Source organism: Cebus imitator, unplaced genomic scaffold (genome assembly GCF_001604975.1).
Source record: "Cebus imitator isolate Cc_AM_T3 unplaced genomic scaffold, Cebus_imitator-1.0 Scaffold207, whole genome shotgun sequence".
In the NCBI taxonomy this organism is placed as follows: domain Eukaryota; kingdom Metazoa; phylum Chordata; class Mammalia; order Primates; family Cebidae; genus Cebus; species Cebus imitator.
The window spans coordinates 591,238-599,734 of NW_016107522.1; the positions used below are offsets into that span (position 1 = coordinate 591,238).

At 45.3% G+C, this 8,497-nt stretch overlaps 1 protein-coding gene and 1 non-coding gene across 2 annotated transcripts in view; one reads left to right on the forward strand and one right to left on the reverse strand.

Moving 5' to 3' along the window:
* LOC108317779 overlaps positions 1–8,497 on the reverse strand; it is a 30,599-nt gene that overhangs the window by 9,499 nt on the left and 12,603 nt on the right. The window lies entirely within an intron of this gene.
* Positions 7,563–7,703, forward strand: LOC119474079. Its single transcript, XR_005203377.1, has one exon. It is a non-coding gene; the product is annotated as a U4 spliceosomal RNA (small nuclear RNA).

Genomic DNA, 8,497 nt, shown 5'->3' on the forward strand with positions numbered 1-8,497 from the left:
TCTCCTGCCTCAGCCTCCTGAGTAGCTGGGATTACAGGCACGCGCCACCACGCCCAGCTAATTTTTTGTATTTTTAGTAGAGACGGGGTTTCACCATGTTGACCAGGATGGTCTCAATCTCTTGACCTCGTGATCCACCCGCCTCAGCCTCCCAAAGTGCTGGGATTACAGGCGTGAGCCACCGCGCCCGGCTGTGTTTTTTTTTTGTTTTTTGTTTTTTTGAGACAGAGTCTTACTCTTGTTGTCCAGGCTGGAGTGCAATGGCAGTATCTGGGCTCATGGCAACCTCTACCTCCTCAGTTCAAGTGATTCGTCTGCCTCAGCCTCCTGAGTAGCTAGGGTTACAGGCATATGCCACCACGCCTAGCTCATTTTGTATTTTTAGTAGAGACAGGGTTTCTTCATGTTGCTCAGGCTGGTCTCAATCTCCCGACCTCAGGTTGTTATAAGTAAAACTTCAATAGTGCAAAAGAAATGACGCTCGAAGATGAATTCTCCCAGCAAAGCGGTTTACTTCTGTAGAAGGGTGCAGGGCACATGATGGAGCAGTGATGGCCACTGCACAGTTGGACAAGAGGAGAAGGGGTACTTATGCCTGACAGGGGTCATCCCTACTTCTATGTTGTCCCCTATTGGCTAGAGTTAGACAGCACAAGCTAGACTAATCCCTATTGGCTATTTTAAAAAGAGCAGGGGTCCGAGCTGGAGTGGCAGGGTTGGTGTTTTGGCGGAAGGACAGTTAAAGGCGTGTCAGAACAGGTAGCCAGGGGTGATCAGGTGACCGGGATGAGTCAAGATGGAGTGGGGAGCAGACGTGAACTACTGAATCAGTGGCGAAGGAATTACAAGGAAGTTAAACTTTAAAGTAGAGAATTAAAGAATAAGAGAGCCGAGCATGCTGACATTCTTTGAAGAGAAATTTAGAACTCATTGTATCCAATAGGCGATCCGCCTGCCTCAGCCTCCCAAAGTGCTGGATTGCAGGCATGATCCACCGTGCCTAGCCCAATCTTTCATGCCCTATGTAAATCAAACACCACCTCCTCAAGCTCATCTATAAACTCTCCTGCACTTCATTGCAGAAGCAGCAACCCATTTTCTCCAGGACACTATGCACAGAGAGCTCTTCTCTTTTGTTCACCAATTAAACTTCTGCTATGAACCTCACTCTGTGTGTCTGCATCCTAGTGCTCTGTGGCTGTAAGACAATGAATCTCAGGTATTTACCACAGCCAACAACCCTGCTTCATTACAGAGGCTCATCCGAGATCCAAGGTAGATTCATTGGAAGGGTGAGTATAAGAGCAGACCCCAACCCTTTCCTTTTATTTCAAAACCTCTCATCCTCCATTTTAAAATGAAACAAAATACTCAGCATCTGATGGCCATCTAGATGCCTTTAGGGCATGCCGCCATTCTCATGTCTCAGGCAGGAAGCTTTCTGGGGAGAACCTGGTGAATCCTTCAGTGCCTTCAGGGTGCTGTGAATGTTGGCTTTGTTTTAAACTGGTTTCCTTTCATGGAGAACCTAGCCATAACGTGGGGCTGGAAGAGGTCCAGAGGCAACTTGTGGTTCCTGGCCAGGGCAACACCCTGGTGTTACCCGAAGGCTTCTGGACTAACTTCAGCCTCTGACTGCCTGTTGGGTGTCAGCAACAGGATCTCCAGCTTTTTCTATCATAATTTTCCTCCCTTCTTGTTTGTGACAGCCATGTCTCCTAAACCCTCTCTGTCTGCAGTGCTGAGGGAATTTTTACAGTTCAGGGAAATAATTCTGTTAGGCAAGATCAGCAAATGCCATAGTAACTGGGAATATAGCTCAGCGATTGCCGTTTTTGAGGTTTTTTGGGAATCTCCCACCCCAGGGAATAAGTCTTTCTTTACCCTTGGCCCACAGAGCACATGGCATTTTAAGGTCAACAGAGCCACCTAGTGGAACAGGAATCCTCTCCAAGAAGCACATTGTTGGTCCTTTGCCAAAACACTCTAGCTTCCCAATTCTCCTCCCTTTTTGCACTCCTCTACTAGAGACTGGGCTTTATGCCCCCTTCTGTGAACGAGAAAACTGTCTTCAACAATGAGGAGAAAAATGTCCTCCAAAACCAAATTTTGGTCTCAATACTGTCCCATCAGCAGGAAAACTGCCAATCAGTCCTGACATTCTTTTAAGGCACCTACTCTGCCTCCAATCAAAATGGTACTTCAATAGTAAGGGAATTTTATGTCCAGAAGTTAACCACAGCCACTGCCTAAGAATAAATACTTTTTTTTTTTTTTTTTTTTTTTTTTTGAGACGGAAATTTTTTTTTTTTTTTTTTTTTTTTTTTTTTTGAGACGGAGTTTCACTCTTGTTACCCAGGCTGGAGTGCAATGGCGCGATCTCGGCTCACCGCAACCTCCGCCTCCTGGGTTCAGGCAATTCTCCTGCCTCAGCCTCCTGAGTAGCTGGGATTACAGGCACGCGCCACCATGCCCAGCTAATTTTTTGTATTTTTAGTAGAGATGGGGTTTCACCATGTTGACCAGGATAGTCTCGATCTCTTGACCTCATGATCCACCCGCCTCGACCTCCTAAAGTGCTGGGATTACAGGCTTGAGCCACCGCGCCCGGCCTAAGAATAAATACTTTAGTCCAAGCCATAATTGCAAATATAGAGCTCAAACCAGCACACTCCCTCCATTAAGGGGCGTTGCCCAAATACAACTTATGTAAGTCTCTCCCGAGATCCATTTATCAGGGAATCACACATAACACACAAGTCTAAGAAGTCAAAGGAAAATCACAAGTGGAGGACTAGTGCTGCAAGGGTGAGCGTGACTAATGCCAATCTCTTAGTTCCTCTGGTTCCATGGCTGAGGCTCACACATGCATCCATGGGCAGCACCTTTCACAGATGCCTGGGCTCAGGAACCAAGGAAGGAAAACAGTTGGGGGAACACGCCCACTGTCTTACCATCCACCCTGGGCCATTCCAAAGGAAAGGAAGGAGACCAAAGGAACACCTTTTTCTCACTTCTCTTTTTAGTTGGATAACAGACCATCTTCAACCTGGAGTGCATACTGAAGAACTGGGACTCCTTTAACCCCAAGACTTTGAAGAAAACATTGGCTCATTTTCTTTTGCACATGGGAATGCCCTTCTTACTAGACCTTTGGAGGTGTTACACAGTTGACCCCACTTTTTTAGCAATCATATCAGGCCCAAAGGAAATGATTCCCCAGAACTAGAGAAGCAACTTCCAGGCAACCATCTGAGGCAGCTATTGAGTGTCTGAGCCACTTTTTCCCTCCTTTGGGGCCCCCTCCAACTGCAGCATCAGCCCCTCCAGCTCCACCACCTCCAAAACTCTCTATGCCCTCAGCTTCACTCTGACCTCTACAGGAAATGCCCAATGGAGGTAATACCACTAGGGTTCAAGTTCCCTTCTTATTGCAAGACCTCCTTAGGCAAATAAAGGGAGGCTTAGGCTGATTTTCTGATGACCCCAATAGGTATATAGAAGCTTTCCAAAATTCTGCTGGGCACAGTGGCTCACAAACCTGTAATCCCAGCACTTTAGGAGGCCGAGATGGGCAGATCACCTGAGGTAGGGAGTTTGAGACCAGCCTGACGAACATGAAGAAACCCTGTCTCTACTAAAAACACAGAATTAGCCAGGTGTGGTGGTGCATGCCTGTAATCCCAGCTACTCAGAAGGCTGAGGCAGGAGAATCGCTTAACCCAGGAGGTGGAGGTTGCAATGAGCTGAGATCATGCCATTGTACTCCAGCCTGGGCAACAAGAGCAAAACTCCATCTCAAAAAAAAAAAATAAAAATAAAAAAAGAAGCTTTCCAAAATTTAACTCAGGTATTTTATCTCTCATAGAGAGATATTATGCTGCTCTTAAGCCAAAACCTGACCACAGCTGAAAAATGGCAGCTCTGCAGGCAGCAGATAAGTTCAGAGATGAGCAGTATGTCTCCTATAGTAGGCCAGGCAGGGAAAGAGAAAATAGGAAAAGTTAAGAAATAGGGGAACCATCATTCCCAATAGGAAGAGAGATAGTACCTTTTGACAATGCTGATTGGAACCCCAATAACTCCACAGAATGGAACCCCTTTTCTATTTGGAAAAGGAAATGCTTTTTAATGTGCATATTGGAGGGCCTATGAAAAACTAGGGCCAAACCTCTTTTTTTTTTTGAGACAAAGTCTTGCTGTCACCCAGACTGGAGTGTAGTGGCTCAGTCTTGGCTCACTGCAACCTCCGCCTCCTGGGTTCAAGTGATTCTCCTGCCCCAACCTCCTGAGTAGTTGAGATTACAGGCACACACCACCACACCTGGCTAATTTTTATATTTTTAGTAGAGACAGGGTTTCACCATGTTGGTCAGGCTGTTCTCGAACTCCTGACCTTGTGATCTCTCTGCCTCAACCTCCCAGAGTGCTGGGATTAGAGGCATGAGCCACTGTGCCCAGCCAGGCCAAACCTCTTAATTACTCTAAACTGTTCATGATAGACCAAGAGCCACATAAGAATCCCACAGCCTTTGTGGAAAGACTAACAGAGGCACTCATAAAACACACCTCTTTATTCCCTGATTCAGTCAAGGGACAGCTCATCCTAAAGGACAAGTTTATTATATAGGCAGCTCCCAATATTAGAAGGAAATTGAAGAAGCAGGCTATAGGACCAGATAGCACCTTGGTAAACCTCCTGTAGGTGGCCATTTCAGTCTTTCATAATAGAGACCAGGAGGAGACACAGGAGAAAGAATAAACACAAGAGAAGGACAGAGGCTCTAGTAGATGCTTTGCAGGCTTGCAAAGTCCAGGATCCCCAAGGTACATCTGCTAGTTGCTACTGGTGTGGCAAGTGAGGGTGCTTTAAGAAGGAGTACCCAGGCAATAAGAGGAAGCCACCTCAACCCTGTTCAGCCTGTGGCAGAGACCGTTGGAAATTGGACTGCCCCTGGAGATGGAGGTCACTGGGTTCAGAAACAGTCTTGCAGATGCTCCATCAGCTCGAACTGCCATTACTGCATAGGAACCCCAGGTGATTCTGGAAATTGAAGAAAGGAGGGTGGACCTCCTTCTGGACACTGGAGCCAGCTTCTCTCTTCTTCTCTCTAATGTAAGACTCCCCTCTTCCCATAGCACAGCCATGATGGGCATCTCAGGAAAGGTTCTAACCTGATATTTTTCTTAACCCCTTAGTTGTAGCTGGGGGAACCTATTATTTACACATGCCTTTTTAGTAATGCCTGAAAAATCCAACTCCTTTATTGAGCTTGCATGGGGGCCAGCATCCTTATGGCCCCAGACAAACTCTTCCCGCTGGTGGATGCTAATTTTAATCCAAAGTGTGGGCAATTCAAGGAAGGATAGGTTGACCGATAGCCACTAGGCCAGTTCGGATCCATCATAAGGATTCTATTTCTTTTCCTAACCAGAAACAATATCCCCTAAAGCCAGTAGCTAGGAAAGTGCTAGAAGCCATTATTAACCTAAAGATGCAGAGCCTCCTCAAACCCTGTAACGGGTCCTGCAACACCCCAATATGAGGAGTACAAAAACCCAATGAGGAATGGAGATTAATTCAGGACCTCCACCTCATTAATGAGGCTGTAGTCCCAATTCATCCAGACTGGACCCTCTTCATGGATGGAAGTTCCATTCTGAAGCAGGGAGTCCATAAGGCAGGATATGCAGTAGTCACTCTGAATGATATTATTAAAAGTGCACCCCTCTCTCCAGGCACAAGCGCTCAACTAGCTAAACTGATAGCTCTTACAAGAGCACTTGAGTTAAGCAAGGGAAAGCTAGCCAACATTTACAGTGACTCCAAGTATATTTTCTCAGTTCTTCATGCTCATGCTGCCATTTGGAAAGAAAGACACTTTCTTACTGCTAATGGATCCCCTATAAAATACTGCCAGGAAATTGACAGCTTATTATCCTCAGTATTCTTTCCAAGAGAGGTAGCAGTAACGCATTGTAAGGGACATCAGAAAAGAACAAATTAAATAGCCAAAAGAAACAAGTTAGCTCATCAAGCAGCCAAGTCAGCAGCAAGGAAACCTCAGGGCATCAATACACTTAAAGCCCCTCTAATCCTGGAAGGCTCCGTAAGAGAAATTAAGCCTCAGTACTCCCCTGCAGAGATAGAATGGGCCATCTCTCAAGGGTACGCTTTCCAGCCCTCAGGATGGATACAGAGGATAGCAAGCTTTACTTGTCAGCCTCCAGCCCGTGGCAAGTCCTTAAAAATCCTTCACCAAACATTTCACTTAGGAAAGGATAAAATGTATCAGTGTGCTCAGAGATTTTTTTCAGGAGAGGACTTAATAAAAACAGGCAAACAGGTTGTTAATGCTTGTGAAGTCTGTCTTAAAAGTAATCTCCTTGGCCAGGCACAGTGGCTCACGCCTGTAATCCCAGCACTTTGGGAGACCGAGGATGGTGAATCACCTGAAGTCTGAAGTTTGAGACCAGCCTGCTCTACATGGTGAAACCCCATCTCTACTAAAAATACAAAAAATAGCCAGGCACGGTGGCACACACCTGTAATTCCAGCTATTTAGGAGGCTGAGGCAGGAGAATCAATTGAACCTGGGAGGTGAAGATTGCAGTGAGCTGAGATTGCACCAGTGCACCCCAGCCTAGGCAACAAAGTAACACTCTGTCTCAAAAATTAATAATAAAAATAAATAAATAAAATATGAGGTTACTCTATCCATTCAATCCAATGCCACTTAGCCATAAACAAAGTTACTTTTATACTAATGTTTCTGGTAAAGTACAGTAACATCTGCTGAAGGCAAACCAGTAGTATAACCCATGAGAATGGCTAGCAGGTATCGAACAAACTCTACTGTCGTGGTTGTGGCCTATAGTATCATCAATGATAGTGGCAATCTTAATACTCATATTTAAATGCTATATTCTAACGCTGGGCCTGGTCCATGAAAACATTTTTGTGGACCAGGCCCAGGGTCCCTCTGCTGTGTGTAGTCTAGGGACTTGGTGCCCTGAGTCCCAGCCACTGCATCCATGACTAAAAGAAGCCAAGGTACAGTTGAACCTGTTGCTTCAGAGGGCAGAACCCCAAGCCTTGGCAGCTTCCACTTGGTGTTGAGCCTATGGGTGCACAGAAGTTACAAATTGAGGTTCAGAAATCTCTGTCTAGATTTCAGAGGATGTATGTAAATGCCTGGATACCCAGGCAGAAGTTTGCTGCAGGGGTGGGGCCCTCATGGAGAACCTCTGCTAGGGCAGTGTGGAAGGGAAACGTGAGGTAGGAACACCCTCACAGAATCCCTACTGGGGCACTGCCTAGTGAAGCTGTGAGAAGAGGACCACTGTCCTCCAGACCCACCAACAGCTTGAACCATGCACATGGAAAAGCTGCAGACACTCAATGCCAGCCCATGAAACAGCCAGGAGGAAGGCTGTACCTTACAAAGCCACAGGGGTGGAGCTGCCCAAGACTGTGGGAACCCACCTCCTGCATTAGCAAAACCTGGATGTGAGACCAGGAATCAAAGGAGATCATTTTGGACCTTTAAAATTTGACTGCCAGCTTTGTACAGTGGCAGTATTGTAGCCAATGAGGTTTATCCAAGGCGCGATTATTGCTAATTGAAAACTTTTCCCAATATCCTATTATGACGACTTGAAATATAGTCGGCGTTGGCAATTTGTGGAATTCTCCATGGAGACTGAATTTAAAAAAAAAATGGACTGCCTCGCTGGATTTTGGACGTGCCTAGGACCTGTAACCCCTTTGTTTTGGTCAATTTCTCTCATTTGGGATGACTGTATTTACCCAATACTTGTACCCCCATTGTATCTAGGAAGTAACTAGCTTGCTTTTGATTTTACAGGCTCATAGGTGGAAGGGATTTGCCTTGTCTCAAATGAGATTTTGGACTATGGACTTTTGAGTTAATGCTGAAATGAGTTAAGACTTAGGGGGACTGTTGGGAAGGCATGACTGATTTTTGAAATGTGAGGACATGAGATTTGGAAGGAGCTGGGGTGGAATGATGTGGTTTACCTGTGTCCCTACTTAAATTTCATCTTGAATTGTAACTCCCACAATTCCCATGTGTCATAGAAGGAACCTGGTGGGAGGTGATTGAATGATGGGGTGGGACTATGCTGTTCTCATGATAACGAATGAGTCTCATGAGATCAGATGGTTTTAAGAATGGGAGTTTCCCTGCACAAGCTCTCTCTTTGCCTGCCACCATCCATGTAAGATGTGATTTGATCCTCCTTACCTTCTGCCATGTTTGTGAGGCCTCCCAGCCATGTGGATCTGTAAGTCCAATAAAGCTCTTTATTTTGTAAATTTCCCAATTGTGGGAATGTCTTTATCAGCAGCATGAAAACAGACTAATACATGCCATATCTAATGTAATGCATGTTCCCAGTCTGCTTTTTTTTTTTTTTTTTTTTTTTTTTTTTTTTTTTTTTTTTTTTTTTTTTTTTTTTTTTTTTTTTTTTTTTT